At 41.0% G+C, this 18,146-nt stretch overlaps 1 protein-coding gene across 11 annotated transcripts in view; it reads right to left on the bottom strand.

Annotated features, from left to right (window-relative positions):
* NEK11 (NIMA related kinase 11) overlaps nucleotides 1-18,146 on the bottom strand; it is a 243,966-nt gene that overhangs the window by 65,506 nt on the left and 160,314 nt on the right. The window lies entirely within an intron of this gene.

Here is an 18,146-nt window from a genome sequence, read left to right as displayed (position 1 = left end):
TCAATGTTTTTGTTTTCTTTGGGTAAATACCCAGTAGTGGAATTACTGAATTTTATGGTAATTCTATTTTTAATTTTTTGAGGAACCTCCATACTGTTTTCAAGTGGTTGCACCAATTTGCATTCCCACCAGCAGTGCATGAGGATTCCTTTTTCTCCACATCCTCACCAATATTTGTTATTTCTTGTGTTTTTTATTTGAGCTGTTCTGACAGGTATAAAGTAATATCTCATTGTGGTTTTGATTTGCATTTCTCTGGCGGTGAGTGATGGTGAGCATCTTTTCACATTGGCCATTGTATGTCTCTTTTGGAAAACTGTCTCTCCAATCCTCTGCCCATTTTTTAATTGGATTGTTTGGTTTTTTTGGTATTGAGTTGTATAATTTCTTTATATATTTTGGATAGTAACCCCTTCTCAGATATATCTGCAAAGATCTTCTCCTGTTCAGTAGACTGCCTTTTTGTTCTGTTGATGGTTTCTTTCACTGTGCAAAAGCTTTTTATCCTGGTGTAGTATGATCCAATTTTTAATGAGAAAAATACCTACACCTATATGTATAGCTAGCTATACCCCACTCTTCCCATCCCTATCAATCTATAGATCTATTCCTCTATCACTCTGATGGGAAGAACATACACTGAAAATGTTAATAGTGGTTTTGACTATAAGGTAAGATTATGGATGATCTTTATCTTCTCCTTTGTGTACTTATGTCTTTTCTAAATTTTCTATAATAAACAAATATTACTTATTTAATTTACAAAATAGTAAATGCTACTTAGAATGAGGAAAAGGGTTTTATTCAATCTATAGTCTATTCAATATATCAAAAATCAAATGAATATTTTTTTCCTAGGGAGTGTCTCTACCAGTTCTTCTTTGGAAATGTATGGTCTTCAAGGGGTCCTAAATCTAAGTATTGCACTTTTTATTTACCTTAACCCTCAATAAGAGTCAGACACCCTCATGAGAGCTGGGGGGATCCCAGAATTATATTTGGCAACAAATATTGTCTTTATTACAAAATAAATATCTGTCCTCTATCCAGGAGGCTGGAAATATCCACAGGAGCATCATAATGATCTGAGAAAATGGAACCACTTAATTATTTTCAGGTTTGTGGGTACACTGAGGGAAATCAGTAATTTGTGGCTCACCTGCTCCATTTCAAAACAAGCAACACATTTCATACTGAAGTAATTGTGAATTTTAGAAAAATGCACTGTGGTATAATAACATTACATAAATGTATTGTTTTATAATATAACATCTGGTAGGGTTTGGGCAGCCACTTTTTATGCATGTGGTGAAACCCAGCATCATTTCATGTTCCGATGTATAGAAGAGGCAATAATGAAGAAGGTATGTCTGGTCAATGCTGGCCAATGAGGCCAAAGCACTAACTAAAGACCCTGGTGTCCAGCCCAGGAATAGGGAGGGAGGGAGATTCATAAGAGGAAAAAACAGATCCCTTCCTTCTTTTACACCCTTGTAGTCTCCAGACTTAGCAGGGACAGCCTTAATTCAAAGAGGAACCCAGCAGAGACAACCTCTGTTGGAGGAAAAGCAAAGCACACATTGCCATACACAGCTGACGACACCAATCTGGCAAGCCCCGCTCGTGCCTCCACTAAGTGTGCTGGCCTGGTCCAAGTGGCTTGATTTCTTAGGTCTTAATTTCTGCATCTGTGAAACTAGGGGGTTGTATTGGCTGATGGTTAAGGGGCCTTCCAGCTCTAAAACCCAGCTTATCCAGCAAAGAATTAGATGGACAGTGACTGTGTGGATTGTTTTCCAATATGGCTACAACAATCCTTCCCATCCCTTTGTTCCTATGCCATTCCTCACATCAAAAGTTAGACTCTCTTTCCCCAGCCCTTAAACTGGCCCTGTGACTTGCTCTGGGCCTCAGAATGTGGCAGAAGGGATGTTCTGTGACTTTTATTACTAGGCCTTAAGAGACCACGTAGCTTCCATTTTTATTATCTTGGAAGCCAACAACCATGTGAAGAAGTCCAGGCTCTCCTACTAGAGAGATACCATGGTGAGACGCCCTACAGCATGAGAGGCCATGTGGAGAGAAACAGAGGCCCCCAACCAACAGCCAACATCCATTGTCAGACATATGCGTGAGGCCATTTTGGACCGCCCCCCAAGCCAAGCTCCCAGCTAAATGCAGCCACATGAGTGACTTTAAACAATATCACATGGAACAGAAGAACTGTCTAGTGGGTCCAGGCAACCTACCTAGAGAATCATGAGAGACAATAAATCACTGTTTTAAGCCATTAAGTTTTGGAGCATTTTGTTACTCAGTAAAAGATAACTGAGACCCTAAATAAACAGAGTTCATTGACCAAGTGTTTCACATATTTATGTCTCTAGCACCTAGCATGGCCCTGGGAGCATGACAAATGCTAAATGCTCACCTGTGCAGGTCTCTTCCAGCCTCAGTGATTTGCAAGGAAGTAAAACAGAAGAATGGCATTGACTCTTTAGATCATAGTCTAACCCTAGTTGGACAGCAGGGTTCTCCCCACTCAAAGTACATCCTTACTGGGAAAGTAGAGGAAAAAGCATACTACTTCTTAATTCTGTGGCCTCAGTCAAGTTGGTTAACCTCTCCAGATGTCATTTTCTGTCATTGTAAAATGAGAATAATGTCCTCTATCTCACACTGGGCTCTTATGAAAAACATGAAATAATAAAAAGCCTTTAGTAGAGGGTATGGCTTGTTGGAAATACCCAATGGGTGGAAGAAGAGAGTTGGATAGAACAGAATGGGATGGGAAAAGAACAGAGACGTAAAAGATTAAAAAGTCCCAATCACTGTGCCTGCCACAGAACATGGAAATTCGCAATAAGTATTTGAGTTGAGTCAAAGAAACAGAAATGGCAAGAAACAGTCATGCTGTAGGAGACATCTGGATGGCTGGGACATATCAGTTATATCTTCCTAACACAGAGGACAGGGAATCCTTGCGGGGAGGGCAGAAATAATTCTAATATAACTGAATGAATGAATACTAACTTTTACTGAAGTCTTAATATGTGCCATTGTTCCACCAGCTTACATGTATTAATTCATTTAAACTCAACTAAGTGGTGCTATTTTTCTCCCCATTTAACCGTTGAGAAAACTGAGGCACAGATAGGCTCCATAATGTGACTACGTTCATGCAACTAGTAAGAGGTGGAACAGGTGGTGTTCTCCAGAGCTTGAATTCTTCTTAGTCACTACAGTATACAAAAGTAGTAGAAGGCAGGGCTCCAAACCCAAACAAAGCTTCACAATATTACTGGAGGAACCAGGGTGCAAACTCATGAAAAAAACTAAAACATAATTCTTTGCTGAGATATATATATACATATCTATCTATATATATATCTATATATATGCAATATAAGGCAGCCTGGGGACAAAATGCAGGTACAGAGGGGCTGGGTGCGGAGGGGTGGGTTCTTCATCAGTGGCTTCCAACTCCAGGTTCTAAGAGAACTTGAAGCAAAACATCAGTTCTCTGTCTAAATACGGCCTCAACAAGAAGGTTGTGCATTCCCTTGGTGGAGTAAGCAAACACAGTCAGGGGCCATGAGCTCTGCCAATTTCCCTTCTCGCCCTAAAGACTGGAGCCCCAGAGATCATGGACAGTGACTGAGCTCAACTTACATTCCCAACAAAGGATAAGTCACTTTCTGTCTCTTGATGGAGATTAATTAGGGCATTAAGACCCAAACTCCAACTGTACCCACTGAACACTTTTTAAAAATTTGAAATAACATCAGACTTACAAGAAAGTTGCAGAAGCAGTACAAAATTCCCATATACCCTTCACCTTGATGTCAGTGTGCCATGTTTACATGCTCATTCCCCCATCTATTTATACACACCAAGGTTTCTCTACCTTGGTGCCATTGACGTTTTGGGCCAGATAATTCTGAGTATGTTACAGGATGCTTAGCAGCATTCTTGGTTTCAACCCACTAGACGCCAATAAAACACTCCCATCATCCCTCCGTGGATTTCCACATCCAACCCTGGGATGTGGAAATCAAACATGTCATCAGGCATGGCCAAATGTCTCCCGAGGGGTAAAATCTCCCCTGATTATCTACATATAGCTCTATCTCCCCATATGTATTTTTTTCTACTGGTTAAATCTGGAACAACTTGGTGATCAAAATAAATGACATTAATGGATTAACAAGCCACAGAATTAGATAAGATGTCAACTGTACTTTTTTAACATTTAAATGAAACTTTCTGTATTTTGAAAAAGAGACAACTCATTACAAAGATCAGGTTCTCCTTTTTTTTTTTTATATCAAATAATTTAGGAAAGGAGTTAGCTTGTTTTACTGTGTTGCAACTTAATTTAGCAATAAACTCATTCCTTGTGTTGCAAAAATTACCATTTAGTTGAACATAAAACACCCCGGTAGAAATATATCCACTCCCAGGAGAAAGGAGGAAAAATGGAAATGAATACCACGCCTTTTTAAAGATGATTCCTGGTATTCTGCGCCACGTTTGAACTTTGGCAAGAAGTTCAGTCATGGAAAACACCTTGCAGGAGCATATTATGCCTGGTACAATGTGGGGATTATGCTGTTGACTGGAACCTGTGCATTTCCTCACTGTTTCACAATTTAAGTTGATCTCTGCCAGAGCTAAGTGGCCTAAGAGAGCAACCACATCCAGACAGAAGCCAAATTACAGTGCCACCAGCCTGCACTCATTTCAGCCAAGCGCCAGAAAGCCAAATTTCAAATGCTGTGAAGATGACATTATGGTTCTTTTGCTGATGAATTTAGACACTCTTCAAGCCTCCTTCCCCCAGAACCACCAACTCTTCTCTAACAGGAACAGGCCTTTGAGGAATGAGGAACATCAGGTAAGACTCAGTTCTGAAAAACTGTCCCACAGATTCAAGTTCAGTCAAACACCCAGAATTTCTCCAGAAACAGATGCAGCAATTTGGCCAGTGAATTCAAAATTGCTCCTCAGGGGAAAAGGTAGCTGTTCTGAAAAGGTCAGTGGGATCTGTAATGTATGTGAGACCTAGCAACACCTGCTCAACGGCCACAGAGAAAGCTATGATATCTGGGGCACCTTGCCTTTGAAACAATGTTTATATAGAGATATTAAAAATAACACGTCCTCTAATAATTCATATTGTTTTATTCTGGAAAAGAATAGAAAATTATCAAAAGAAAATAAATACCACCAAAGAAACCCATCACTACTGATGCAACACTCACAAAAATACACACCCATATCTAGTCAGTCCTTTCTACATAGATCTATCTTTCAGATATTTGAAATTATACTGTAGATGTATGGTATACATGGAATACACAGACACCCATGCATTTTTGTTTGGACTTTCATCCCATGCTATTAAGAATTCTTCAGAAACATAATTTGAATAGCAGCATAATCTTGCACTGTATAGCCTATCGCATTTCTTTATCTGAGCCCCCATCATTGGACATCTGGTTGCTTCCACTTTTTTTGTTGTAAGTACTATTGCAGTGACTATCTTCGTACATAAATCTTGGCCCCATGTGTAATATTATTTCTTTAGGTTAGTGGAATTATTGAGCCAGAGATTGTGAACATTTAGAAACTGTCCTCTTTTCTCTGTTCTCACCCTTTACTTCATGTTACCACCCATCCCAAGGAGTGCATTTTCTCCACAAGGAGCTCCTTCCTACTTTGTTTCATTCTCCTCTCACAAAAATTTGCTTTCTCTCAAGAAAAGATACGGTAGATCCACGAAAGTCCAAGACGATTGATAAGGCTCATGTGTTATCTCAGGATATTTGTGTTTCGATAAGGGATACAACCTCATATCAGAGGAATGAATTTCTAATAGCAAAAGTTTAGGCAGCAGAAAGCAAGCATGTCAAAGGAGAAAAGCAGGTGGTATCTTTACAGAGCTGTAAAAATCACACTGCATAGATTCTCATTTAATTATCAGCAAGTTCTGTCTGACTAAATAATCCAGGTTATCTCCTTACCTTAGAGCTAGTTATGGTGAAAGATTTAGTTCACACACACAGAAAGGTGTCACTCCATTACCCAGTTTATTCTGTTCAGGAAACATTTACTGAATACTAGTTATGTGCCAAATGTATACAAAGATGAGGGAGACAGATGCAGCCTTAGCCCACCTTTTGGGGACAGATAATCCATTTCCATAGATGGGAGATAAGAGAGTGCAAGAGCAGAGGCTAGGAGGGATGATCTTGTGTCCCAGGGTATCCCAGACCATCCTCTTTCAGCAGTAAATCCCATTATTTCCCCTGCAACGCACGTTCTCCACCATCAGGTGGCTGGTGGGATCGCAGAAGCCAAACTGGGAAACCAGGACAAAGGCCCTGCTTTTCTATTAAAAGAAAGAGCCACACATTAAACGTAAACAAATAAAAATCCAACAGCTACCGTAGCTCGAGCCACCACCATCTCTTGCCTGGACCACCCGACAACTTCCTTACTTCTCTGCTTCTGCTGTGGCATCACATTAAATCCATTTCCCGCACAAGAGCCACTGCTTCCTTGCTGTGCATGGAATACAATCCTGTATACAGAAGGAAATCCTGTCATGGCTTGCCATGGCCTGTGTGATCCAGCTCCTCTTGATATTTCCAACCTCACCTCTCCTGTTCACTATGCTCCAGCCACACTGCTTGGTTTTCTTCAAACGCATCAGGATCTTTTGCACCTTGGGGCCCTTCTCATTGGCTGAGAATGCTCTGGACTCATATATTTAAGTGACTGTCTTCCTCATCCTTCAGATCTCGACATTCTGTCACCACCGGCTCAGAAGTTCACTGAGCACCTATCTAAATTACATTTCCACCACTGCTTTAGTCAACCCTATTTCAGTGCTGTTTCTTTTGATTCACTTATCCAAAGACAAAATTAATGTTTTGTTCGTTATTGTGAGCTCCATGAGTGCAGGACCATGCCCACTGAGTAATTACTAGCTCAGAGCTGGGCACAAAGGAAGCAATCAATAAACCTTTTTTGAATATGTTGATGAAAGAAAAGCCACACCAAGACAACAAACAGAATACTCCTGTTTCTACCTCACCATGCAGGTTTTATTTAAATTCAGAGTTCTCAATCCTGTGCAAACTTTGAATGCATTTCCCCCATTCAATTCTTTCAGAGGCTTTTATTTGCAGAGCTTCCTTCTGAGCCACCTGACGGTGCATCTTCTACTGCTATCTTTTTTTTTTTTTTTTTGGCTTTCAGATGTTCTATCATAAGGCTATTCTCTGACTCCTTCTGAGCTGACCCCAGAAACAGACAGGACCTCACAGGTTACCCTCAAACCAGAACTTCCTTTGGTGAAATCCCTCTCATGAGTCTTCTGCAAAACTTCCTGTTGCTACCTTCCAAATGTCCCAAAATGATGAATGTGCTTTCAAAACATGAGCCCACTGTGGGCTGAAGCCTTGCTCCAAGTTCTCCTTCTCTGTGACCATGGCAGGGTACACACCACTAGGCACTGTGGGATGCACAACTACTGAGGAATAAAAGCCTCCTGTGGAGCGCGTAAGTGTCAGGTGTAGAATTTCTCATTCCAAATTTATCTTTCTACTCATTAGTCTCTCAGGCTTTCCTTGCTTCGTGGTTGGTCCTTCCTGGGGCTGGTTTACTATCCTTCCCAATTCCACATTCTTGCAGGCCCCACGTCATTTGTCCTACAGATCCTATAACCCATAAGGAATTGGACCTTTACTCTCTGGATCACAGATTTATCTACCTTGGCCTCAACGAAACTATACCTCATCAACACAATTTATAGAAAGCATACATGCTGCTACTAAACAACATGTTGTTTTACTAAACAACATGTACTGACATTTACCAAGTATGTGCCAAAGAACTTTTTTTTTTTAAAGTTTTTATTTATTTATTTGAGAGAGAGAGAATGAGAGATAGAGAGCACGAGAGGGAAGAGGGTCAGAGGGAGAAGCAGACTCCCTGCCGAGCAGGGAGCCCGATGCGGGACTCGATCCCGAGACTCCAGGATCATGACCTGAGCCGAAGGCAGTCGCTTAACCAACTGAGCCACCCAGGCGCCTGTGCCAAAGAACTTTTTAAAAGGAATCTATGAAAATATGTCTTGGCAACGTGGTCTATGGTATCTTGGAGATTCATAACCTTCATGAACATATTGAAAGCTCTGAAAGGCCTTCTAGTAAAGATCTAAAACCTTGTTTAACATTGTGTTTCCCAAACCTAATTGCCCGTGAAACCCAGTTCATTCTGTAGAAGTCCCAGGAACATTCTTTGGAAATCCTCACGTGGATAAATACATTAACAGAACTTCCTGTTCCATACACTCTAGGATCCCCAGTGTCTTTACTGAATTAGTACTGGAACTTCTGCAAGCTACCTGTCCTTACTCTTTTGTTCAAGTAAAAATTTTCTACTATGAGAACCTCTATTCTATTATACATAAATTCCTCTCATTGGAGGAAAGATTGCTTTAGTACCCTCAGCTCTAAAATGCCTAATTAATTTTTCAATTAAAACATGTCCTTAGTTCTTTCTTTGATATTAAAAAATAATGCTACTTTCCCACCACTGCCCTCAAATCACTTTCCTTAAAACATTTAGCAAGCACTAGCATTTTAACTAGCAGAGATTTACATGTAGTTGTTTACATCCTGCTACTTCACAGTAGAATCAGGATCCTTTAGATTCTGGAGCAACTTCTAAAAAAAAGGATGGAGCATGGTTTTGCTTTTTTCTCTGCAGAGGTTAACTGAAAGGATTTTTATACGTTAGCTTCGCAAACATAGGTCACAGATACCCAAAGGGATTTTAGGATGAAACTGGAAAAGTATTTTTGGAATCAGTAACTCACATTTGGTGAAAGCAGATCTGTATCATAGCCTGTGTTAATTTGAATATTACAATTCAGTGTGCTTCGATGAATTTCTCAATCTCCTTTTTTTAAATGGAAGTGTAGTTGACATACAATATTATATTAGTTTCAGGTGTACAACATAGTGATTCAACATTTATATACATTACAAAGTGATCACCACAGTAAACTAGTTACCACTTCACTCTCCTTCTAATTGCTGACCTGTGGAGAAAAGCTTAAAAGGAGCAATGGAAACAGTTAACAGGAAACTTGCATGGGGTAATTTCTACCTCACACCTGTGAGAGGGAGGCTTTCCAATCTTGTTTCATATTTCTAAGAAGTGGAGCTCTTCGCCTGTTTCTAGTCACAGATCAGCTTTGGAGGTGAGGTGTAGATACGCAGTCCTCTTACCCAGTGATTCTCAAATTTCACTGTGTGCAGGACTCATCCAGGGCTAAGAATGCAGAATCTGATTCAGCAGGTCTGGAATAGGGCTGAGAGTCTGCATTTTAACAAGGTCTCAACAGCAGCTGATGCTGCTGGCCCACGGACCACAATTCCAAGAGCAACCTTTAGCCAATAAGAATGATTGGTGATAATCTACTTTAATGAGACTGCCATGAGGATTGCACTAGAAAGATTCTCATTTATTCAATTAGTGTAAATGTTACTTTAAGCTGGGAAGAATTTCCATAAGCACCTATTTTGTTAACTCAAGACTTTTCAACTTCAGCACTAGTGACATGTTGGGCTGGGTAATTCTTTGGGTGGGGTACTGTCATGTGCGTTATAGGATGTTTAGCAGTATCCCTGGCCCACTATTAGTATTCACCCTCATCCAAGTTGTGACAGTTAAACATGTCATCAGACATTTCCAAATACCGTCTGGAGGGCAAAACCCCCACTGTGCTGACATGGAATCACTTGGCATCATGATATTTGTTGCAAGGTATTATAGATATGAGTTTATAGACTTTTTTTTTTTTAAGATTTTATTTATTTGACAGAAACACACTGAGAGAGGGAACACAAGCAGGGGGAGTGGGAGAGGGAGAAGCAGGCTTCCAGCAGAGCAGGGAGCCTGATGCGGGGCTTGATCCCAGGACCCTGGGATCATGACCTGAGCCAAAGGCAGACGCCTAATGACTGAGCCACCCAGGCGCCCTGAGTTTATAGACTTTTAATTGACTACAATGTGGATATATTTCACAACTCTGAAGTCACCTTCATGAAAAAATCAAGATGATTGCCACTAAGGACTATTTAAGTATTAAGACTAAGACATCTCTCCTTCCCTGCATGGCTTCCAGAACATGATGACTTTTCCTTGCTCAGCTTTACATTTAAAATAATGGGATGTGCATGTCATGTGTGTCTGTGCATGTGTGTGTGGGGGGGTTAACTATAGAACTTACATTAAAACCATAGATATTAATATATTAGATACTTTATACATAATATATGTTTGAAACAATAGCAAAATCTCCCCTTTACTCTTGTTTTCATTCGAGAAATATGTGAAGAACTTTGGTGTGTATAGTATTAGATATGTTCATGAATTAGAGAGTGACAAAACTCAAAAGAATCACATTTATCATTGAGGTCTTCAGTGTCAGATACTTTACTATTTTGAATCTTGCATACACTGGAAATCGTAAGTTCAATTAAATGTTGGCTTTGAGTTAACACTTCTTTAACATTCTGAAGCCTTTCTCTGGGCCGTAAAAAAAAAAAAAAAAAAACCCAACCACCTATGATAGCCAACCACTTCTGTTGTTTCCCTAGTCAACTTACTATTGGGATAATTAGAGAATTCTGACTCCTGAAAAACACAAAAATCTCCCAACCATAAAGAATTCAGTGGTGTACACATTAATAAAAGAAAGGATAAGAACCATATAATCCTGTTAATAGATGCAGAAAAAGCATTTGACAAAATATAGCATCCATTCTTGATAAAAACCTCAACAAAGTAGGGATAGATGGAACATACCTGAATATCATAAAGGCCATAGACAAAAGACTCACAGCTAATATCATCCTCAGTGGGAAAACTGAGAGCCTTTCCCTTATGGTCAGAAACAAGACAAAGATGTCCACTCTCACCATTACTATTTAACATAGTACTGGAAGTCCTAGCCACAGCAATGAGACAACAAAAAGAAATAAAAGGTATCTAAGTCAGCAAGGAAGAAGTCAAACTGTTACTATTTGCAGACAATGTGATACTCTATGTAGAAAGGCTCCACCAAAAAACTGCTAGAACTCATACATGAATTCAGCAAAGTTGGAGGATATGAAATCAATGTTCAGAAATCTGTTGCATTTCTATACACTAATAACAAAGTAGCAGAAAAAGAAATCAAATTTATACCGTTTGCAATTGCACCAACCCCAGTAAGATACCTAGGAATAAACCTAACTAAAGAAGTAAAATATCTGTACTCTGAAAACTATAGAACACTTATGAAAGAAATTTAAGAGGACACAAAGAAATGGAAAAGCATTCCATGCTCATGGATTGGAAGAACAGACATTGTTAAAATGTCTGTACTATCCAAAAGTGATCCAAACATTTAGTGCAATCCCTATCAAAATACCACCAGCATTTTTCACAGAGCTAGAACAAACAATCCTAAAATTTTATGGAACCGCAAAAGACCCTAAATAGCCAAAGCAATCCTGAAAAAGAAAAACAAAACTGGAGGCATCATGATTCCAGACTTCAAGCTCTATTACAAAGCTGTAATCATCAAGACAGTATGGTACTGGCACAAAACAGATACATAAATCACTGGAACAGAATAGAGAACCCAGAAATGGACCCACAACAATGTGGTCAACTAATCTTTGACAAAGCAGGAAAGAATATCCAATGGAAAAAGTCTCTTCAACAAATGGTGTTGGGGAAACTGGACAGCAACATGCAGAAGAATGAAACTGGACCATTTTCTTACACCATACACAAAAATAAATTCAAAATGGATGAAAGACCTAAATGTGAGACAGAGTCCTAGAGAACACAGGTAGAAACCTCTTTGACCTCAGCCATGGCAACTTCTTGCTAGACACATAGCCAGAGGCAAGGGAAACAAAAGCAAAAATGAACTATTGGGAGTTCATCAAGATAAAAAGATTCTGCAGTGAAGGAAACAATCAACAAAACTAAAAGACAACTTACAGAACGGGAGAAGATATTTGCAAATGACATACCTGATAAAGGGTTGGTCTCCAAAATCTATAAAGAACTTATCAAACTCAGTACCCAAAAAACAAATAATCCAGTTAAGAAATGGGCAGAAGACACGAATAGGTACTTTTCCAATGAAGGCATCCGGATGGCTAACAAACACATGAAAAGATGCTCAACATCACTCATCATCAGGGAAATACAAATCAAAACCACAATGAGATACCACTTCACATCTGTCAGAATGGCTAAAACCAACAACACAAGAGACAACAGGTATTGGTGAGGATGTGGACAAAGGGGAACCCACTAGCACTGTTGATGGGAATGCAAACTGGTGCAGCCACTCTGGAGAACAGTATGGAGGTTCCTCAAAAAGTTAAAAATAGATCTACCTTATGATCCAGGAATTGTACTACTAGGTATTTACTCAAGGATACAAAAATACAGATTCGAAGAGGTACATCTACCCCAACGTTTATAGCAGCATTATCAACAACAGCCAAACTATGGAGAGAGCCCAAACGTCCATTGACTGACAAATGGATAAAGGAGATGTGGTATATATATAAAATAGAATACTACTCAGCCATCAAAAAGAATGAAATCTTGCCATTTGCAATGATGTGGATTGAGCTAGAGTATATCATGCTAAGTGAAATAAGTAAGAGAAAGACAAATACCATAAGATCTCACCCGTATGTGGAATTGAAGAAAGAAAACAGATGAACATATGGGAATGGGGAAAAGAAAAAAAGGAGAGAGGGAAACAAACTATAAAGAGACTCTTAAGGATAGAGAACAAACTGAGGGTTGATGGAGGGAGGTAGGTGGGGGATGGGCTAGGCAGGTGATTGGTATTAAAGAACGCACATGTGATGAGCACTGAGTGTTGTAAGTGATGAATCACTGAATTCTACTCCTGAAACCAATATTGCACTGTATGCTACCTAACTAAACTTTAACTTAAAAAAAGAGAGAGAGAATTCAGTGGTGTAGAGCAGTTTTCCAATCGAGGAAGACTTTCTATGAGCATTATTTTGTTGGAATCTCATACTCTGATAGACTCAATGGACCAAATGCTCAATAACATCTGACCATGGATACTCAATAACAGACCAGGGTAGTCAAAATGTAGTTACAAGGCTTATACCAAACCAGAACTATGCAGCATCCTACATTTTCATTGTTACTTCTTAGAGGCAAGCCCTAAATACTGTCATTTCTGATATCACAAGCATTGGTTTGTTCCTTGGAATTCAAACTTTTATTTGAAAGTTGACAAGAAGCTGTTTTGAAAATATAATCCAAAAATGACACAACCATATTTCTACATCAATATTCCTGCTAGAAAAAGAAAAAGAATCTTAATTTATCATCTATATCACCTAGGACAGTTTCAGCTACAAGTAACCAAAAACCTCCATAAACCGGCTTAAACAAAGAGCCCCAATATGTTCCTTTCCATGCACTCTCAGACCCCTCTCTTCACACTTTTTGGCCAGAACTGATGGCATATTCATCTTAAACCAATCCCTAGCAAGTGGAGTATGATGGCCAGACTGGCTGAAATGAATAGGATTTAGGATGTATCCAAATCATGAGGGGAGGCTGGCCACTGACCCAAAGCTGAGGCACTGACAGAATGGACCAAGGCAGAGGGGCACAGCCTAGTGGTTAAGAGCATGGGCTCTGGAACAAGCCTGCGTGAGTTTAAATCTGGCCTTGCCATTTGCCAGTCATGTGCCTTGAGCAAATTACTTAACCTATTCACACCTATTTCCCCATCTGTAAAATGGGTTATTAGGAGGAATAAATGTTAGCATCTGTAAAGTACATAGCTCCATGCCTGGCACATATTAGCTGTAATATGTATTTGTTAAACAAAAGGCTCAAAAACGTTTATTTGGTACACAACCAATATGTTCAGTTTCTTGGAGTGAACCCAGCTTAACTTTCTCCTCAAATTGTTGGAATGGATAATGCAGTTGAAGAAATCTCTTTCTGAAGCAGTTTGTTTCTCAAGCTGTCGCTGACAGTCACTTCTTATTCCCCTGAGGGAACGAAGCAGTGAGAACCCACTCACAGAGAAGCCTAGTCCCACGAGGCTTGTTGTCCAAAGTCTAAGGACATTTGACCTTCATCTGGATGAAGAAGAGACTGCAGAGGAAGGAGCCAAAGAGAGGCAAGGCAGAGACATAAAGACACTGTGTCTTTCACTCCTCCACTCTCCCCCGCTCCCCCCCACCCCGAGAATGTCTTCTCTTTGTAGCTGAATATACCTATGGATAAAGAGATCTAGCAGTGATATCAGTAAAATTGTAACCAGTTCACAATACTGTGCCCTTCTTGGAATAAACTGTGAATGAATGAATGAATGAATGAATGGCAACTGGCTGCCAGAAGACCTTATGTTGGGATGAGGGCTCAGCTTGAGCACCAATGGCCCTTAGCGATTGTACATCTACCTTTAGACATTCTCAAGAACGTCCCAGAGAGTTCTTCTGCTTCCTGCTTCCAGACCTTGAGGTGGTGAAAACTCAACCATCTGTCTACATCTAGCACCCTCAGCACTCTCCTGGCAGGTGGGCTATGCTGACTCTCAAAGGCATACCACAGAAGGCTGGACAGTTAGCAACCCAGACATAAACAGTTGCACAGCTATGAAGTGTTGAAGATTCCTGGGGCCGAAGGACACACAGGATGAGTGGGAATGGGTACCTAAATGGTGTGCTGCCAGGCCCGACACCACGTCTGTCTGTGGAACAATTCCAAGCAAAGATCCATAAATGTATGGACAAAGTGGACATAACCACCCATTAGAGCTCCAGCCACAGAGGGGAGCTCAGCTAAGCTTCATCTCACTCAGACCCTTGGGCACATCCTCCCACTCAAGGGTCCCTATGTCATTGGGTGTGAGGGTGTGAAGGGGCTGATTTCTTTTACCTCTTGGTCACCTGTCTTGTCAGAGTCGTCCCACAGGGTGAGAACAAACCATACAGAACCCTTTTCCCCACTCATGCTCAGTCATTCTGGACTCCCTTTTTTCCCTAAGACACCTCATCTGAGTGTGCCCAGGACCTCCTTGAAGCTGAGAAGTCATGCATGGGCTACAAGGAGCCGAAGAAACAACCTTGATACAGGCTGACTTACAAGTGTCACAATATATGTATGAATATCACAATTCTGGTGTAGTGTCTTTGGTAGTTTTTCTTGTCTTGATGACATTGTTGATGATGTATTATTTTTACTGAGGTAAAATTTGCATGCAGTGAAATGCCCAGATCTTCCGTGTACAATACCCATGTAGCCACCACTCCCAACAAGATAAAGAACACCTCTATCATCCCTAAAATTACCCTCAGACCCCCTTTCAGCCAATCCCCACCTTTCACTGCCACTGTTGTTCTGATTTCTACTGCCGTAGATCCATTTTAAGACTTGATTTCATCTTGCCATTTGCAACGACATGGACGGAACTGGAGGGTATTATGCTGAGCGAAATAAGTCAATCAGAGAAAGACATGTATCATATGACTTCACTGATATGAGGAATTCTTAGTCTCAGGAAACAAACTGAGTGTTGCTGGAGTGGTGGGGGGTGGGAGGGATGGGGTGGCTGGGTGATAGACATTGGGGAGGGTATGTGCTATGGTGAATGCTGTGAATTGTGTAAGACTGTTGAATCACAGACCTGTACCTCTGAAGCAAATAATACATTATATGTTAAAAAAAAAAAAAGAAGAAGAAGAAGATAGCAGGAGGGTAAGAATGAAGAGGGGGAAATCGGAGGGGGGGACGACCCATGAGAGACGATGGACTCTGAGAAACAAACTGAGGGTTCTAGAGGGGAGGGGGGTGGGGGGATGGGTTAGCCTGGTGATGGGTATTAAAGAGGGCACGTTCTGCATGGAGCACTGGGTGTTATATGCAAACAATGAATCATGGAACACTACATCAAAAACTAATGATGTAATGTATGGTGATTAACATAATAATAATAAAAAAGACTTGATTTCAATTGCCCTTCAGTGGATTGCCCTGCACTTAAAATAAAATCCATTCTTCTTACAAAACCATGATGTAGCTACTGCTGGCCTGACCTCTCCAACCACATGGATCTTCTTGCTTACTATGTAATTTCTCAAACTTCCCAAGCCCTCTCATGATCTGTGCCTTCCTATACACCCTTCCCCCTCCTCTCTAAAACACTCCTCTCCCAACTCTGTTTCTTTACATCAAAGGGCTGGCTTTTTCCATCCTTCAGGTCACAGCTGAGAAGCCCTCTTCTAGAAACTTCCTGAATCCCCTCTCAGTGGGTGTCCCCCCCAAAGAAGCCCATTTCCTCCATTACTTCAACTTCTTCCTTTCCTCATTGCTCTAGCTGTTTGTGTCCTGGCTTATTGGCTACCTGTAACACTAGCTTGTCCGGCATTCATTCATCCATTTACTCCACAATATCTGCTCAGTGTTTGCTCTGTGCTAAACACTGTTCAAGGTGCTGGGAATACAGCAGTGATACAAACAGAATCTTTGCCCGACTGGCTTACATTATAGTAGGGGGGAGACAGACCATAAATGAGTAAGCAAATAAACAGTGGTAAGTCAATAATGGTAAGGTTTATGGAGGAAAATAAAGCAGGGAAAGGACACAAGGATTTCTCAGACCAGCAAGGGCCATTTTATCTCAGAAGTCTGAGTCCTCCCCAATATGACGGCGTGTAAGCACAGACTTGAAGGTTAGAGAGGGAGCAAAATAATTTATGTATCTGGAGGAGAGGGCATGCCAGGCTTTCAATGGCAGGAACATGCCTGGCATGTTCCAGAAATAGGAAGGAGGCTAATATGACTAGAGTGGGGTGGGTGAGGGTGATTCTCACAGTGACCGAAGGGAGGGGTTCTTCCATGGGTGATGATGGGAAGCTGCAAGGCCATTTTGAACAGATTTGTGCCTTTTCGTTTGAGTGAGGTATTGGGGGAGGGTTACTGGGAGGTCAGTTAGAAGCTACTGCAATCTTACACTGGGGAGGCGATGGTGGCCCTGGCAGTAGGAGTAGAGGTGCTAAGTAGTGATCATCTTCTAAACATCGAGTCAATAGGTTTTGCTTATGGATTGGAAGTGGAACGTGAGTGAAAGGACATGCAAGAGTCAATGTTGACTCAGGAGGAGCTGATTTGGACTGGGGCTGGGGTCTATTTGTTCACTTTTGGACATGCTTAGTTGAGGATGTCTATTAGAAGTCCACATGACATCTACCCCCACTCCCGGGCAGGCTGGGCATGTGAATCTGGAGACAGAACTGAAGAATGGAAGACACACATTTGGGAGTTGACAGTCTATGGATACTCTGTAAATACAGGAGACTGGGTGAGATGTCCATGAAGGTGGCATTGTTTCTGTTTTTCACTACCTTCCACCCAGTGCCTAGAACCCTCAGCTATGTGATGTATAAATGTATGATCCAAGCAACAACCCACCCACGTTCTTTCCCGCAAGTTGCTTTACTGAGCTGCTGTCCACTCTCCTTCGAACTATAGCGACTGTATCCTGCAAAATGTCACTAAGTTACAGAAACCAAACATCAAGGTGACCTTATCCATTTTCTACACACTCAGATGAACCTTTCACATCTCACTTCGGTCTCATTAGAAGGCAAGCCCTTGCTTATTTGCATTCATAATTCATAGGAAGACAGAGGGTGCCGTTCAGTACAAAGCCACAGGACAAAGCGGGTGGCACCTTCATGGAGGCTGCCCTGAAATCAGGAAGCTGACGTCTTCACTCCTATCTCCCCACCAATGGTCGCCTTCTGTCAAGGAAAAAAGTTCTCAGAGTGTGTGTCATGATGGGAACACAGAGCTACATCTGCAAAACTCAAACTGCAAGCAAGCCCCCAGGCTCCTGTAACACCAAACGCCTCTGTCACTGAATTCGGAGTCACCGAACATGACTGTCAACGTGTCCACATTTCACTGCTAATGCCTTGTTTACTCTGCATTATTAAAACCTTCTCCCTGCAGCTGTCTCCTATTAGTCCCCAGGTTTGCAGCACATCAGTATC

Source organism: Zalophus californianus, chromosome 1 (genome assembly GCF_009762305.2).
Source record: "Zalophus californianus isolate mZalCal1 chromosome 1, mZalCal1.pri.v2, whole genome shotgun sequence".
NCBI lineage: Eukaryota > Metazoa > Chordata > Mammalia > Carnivora > Otariidae > Zalophus > Zalophus californianus.
The sequence above is the reverse complement of the archived record's forward strand: the minus strand, read 5'-3'. Positions and strand labels throughout refer to the sequence as shown.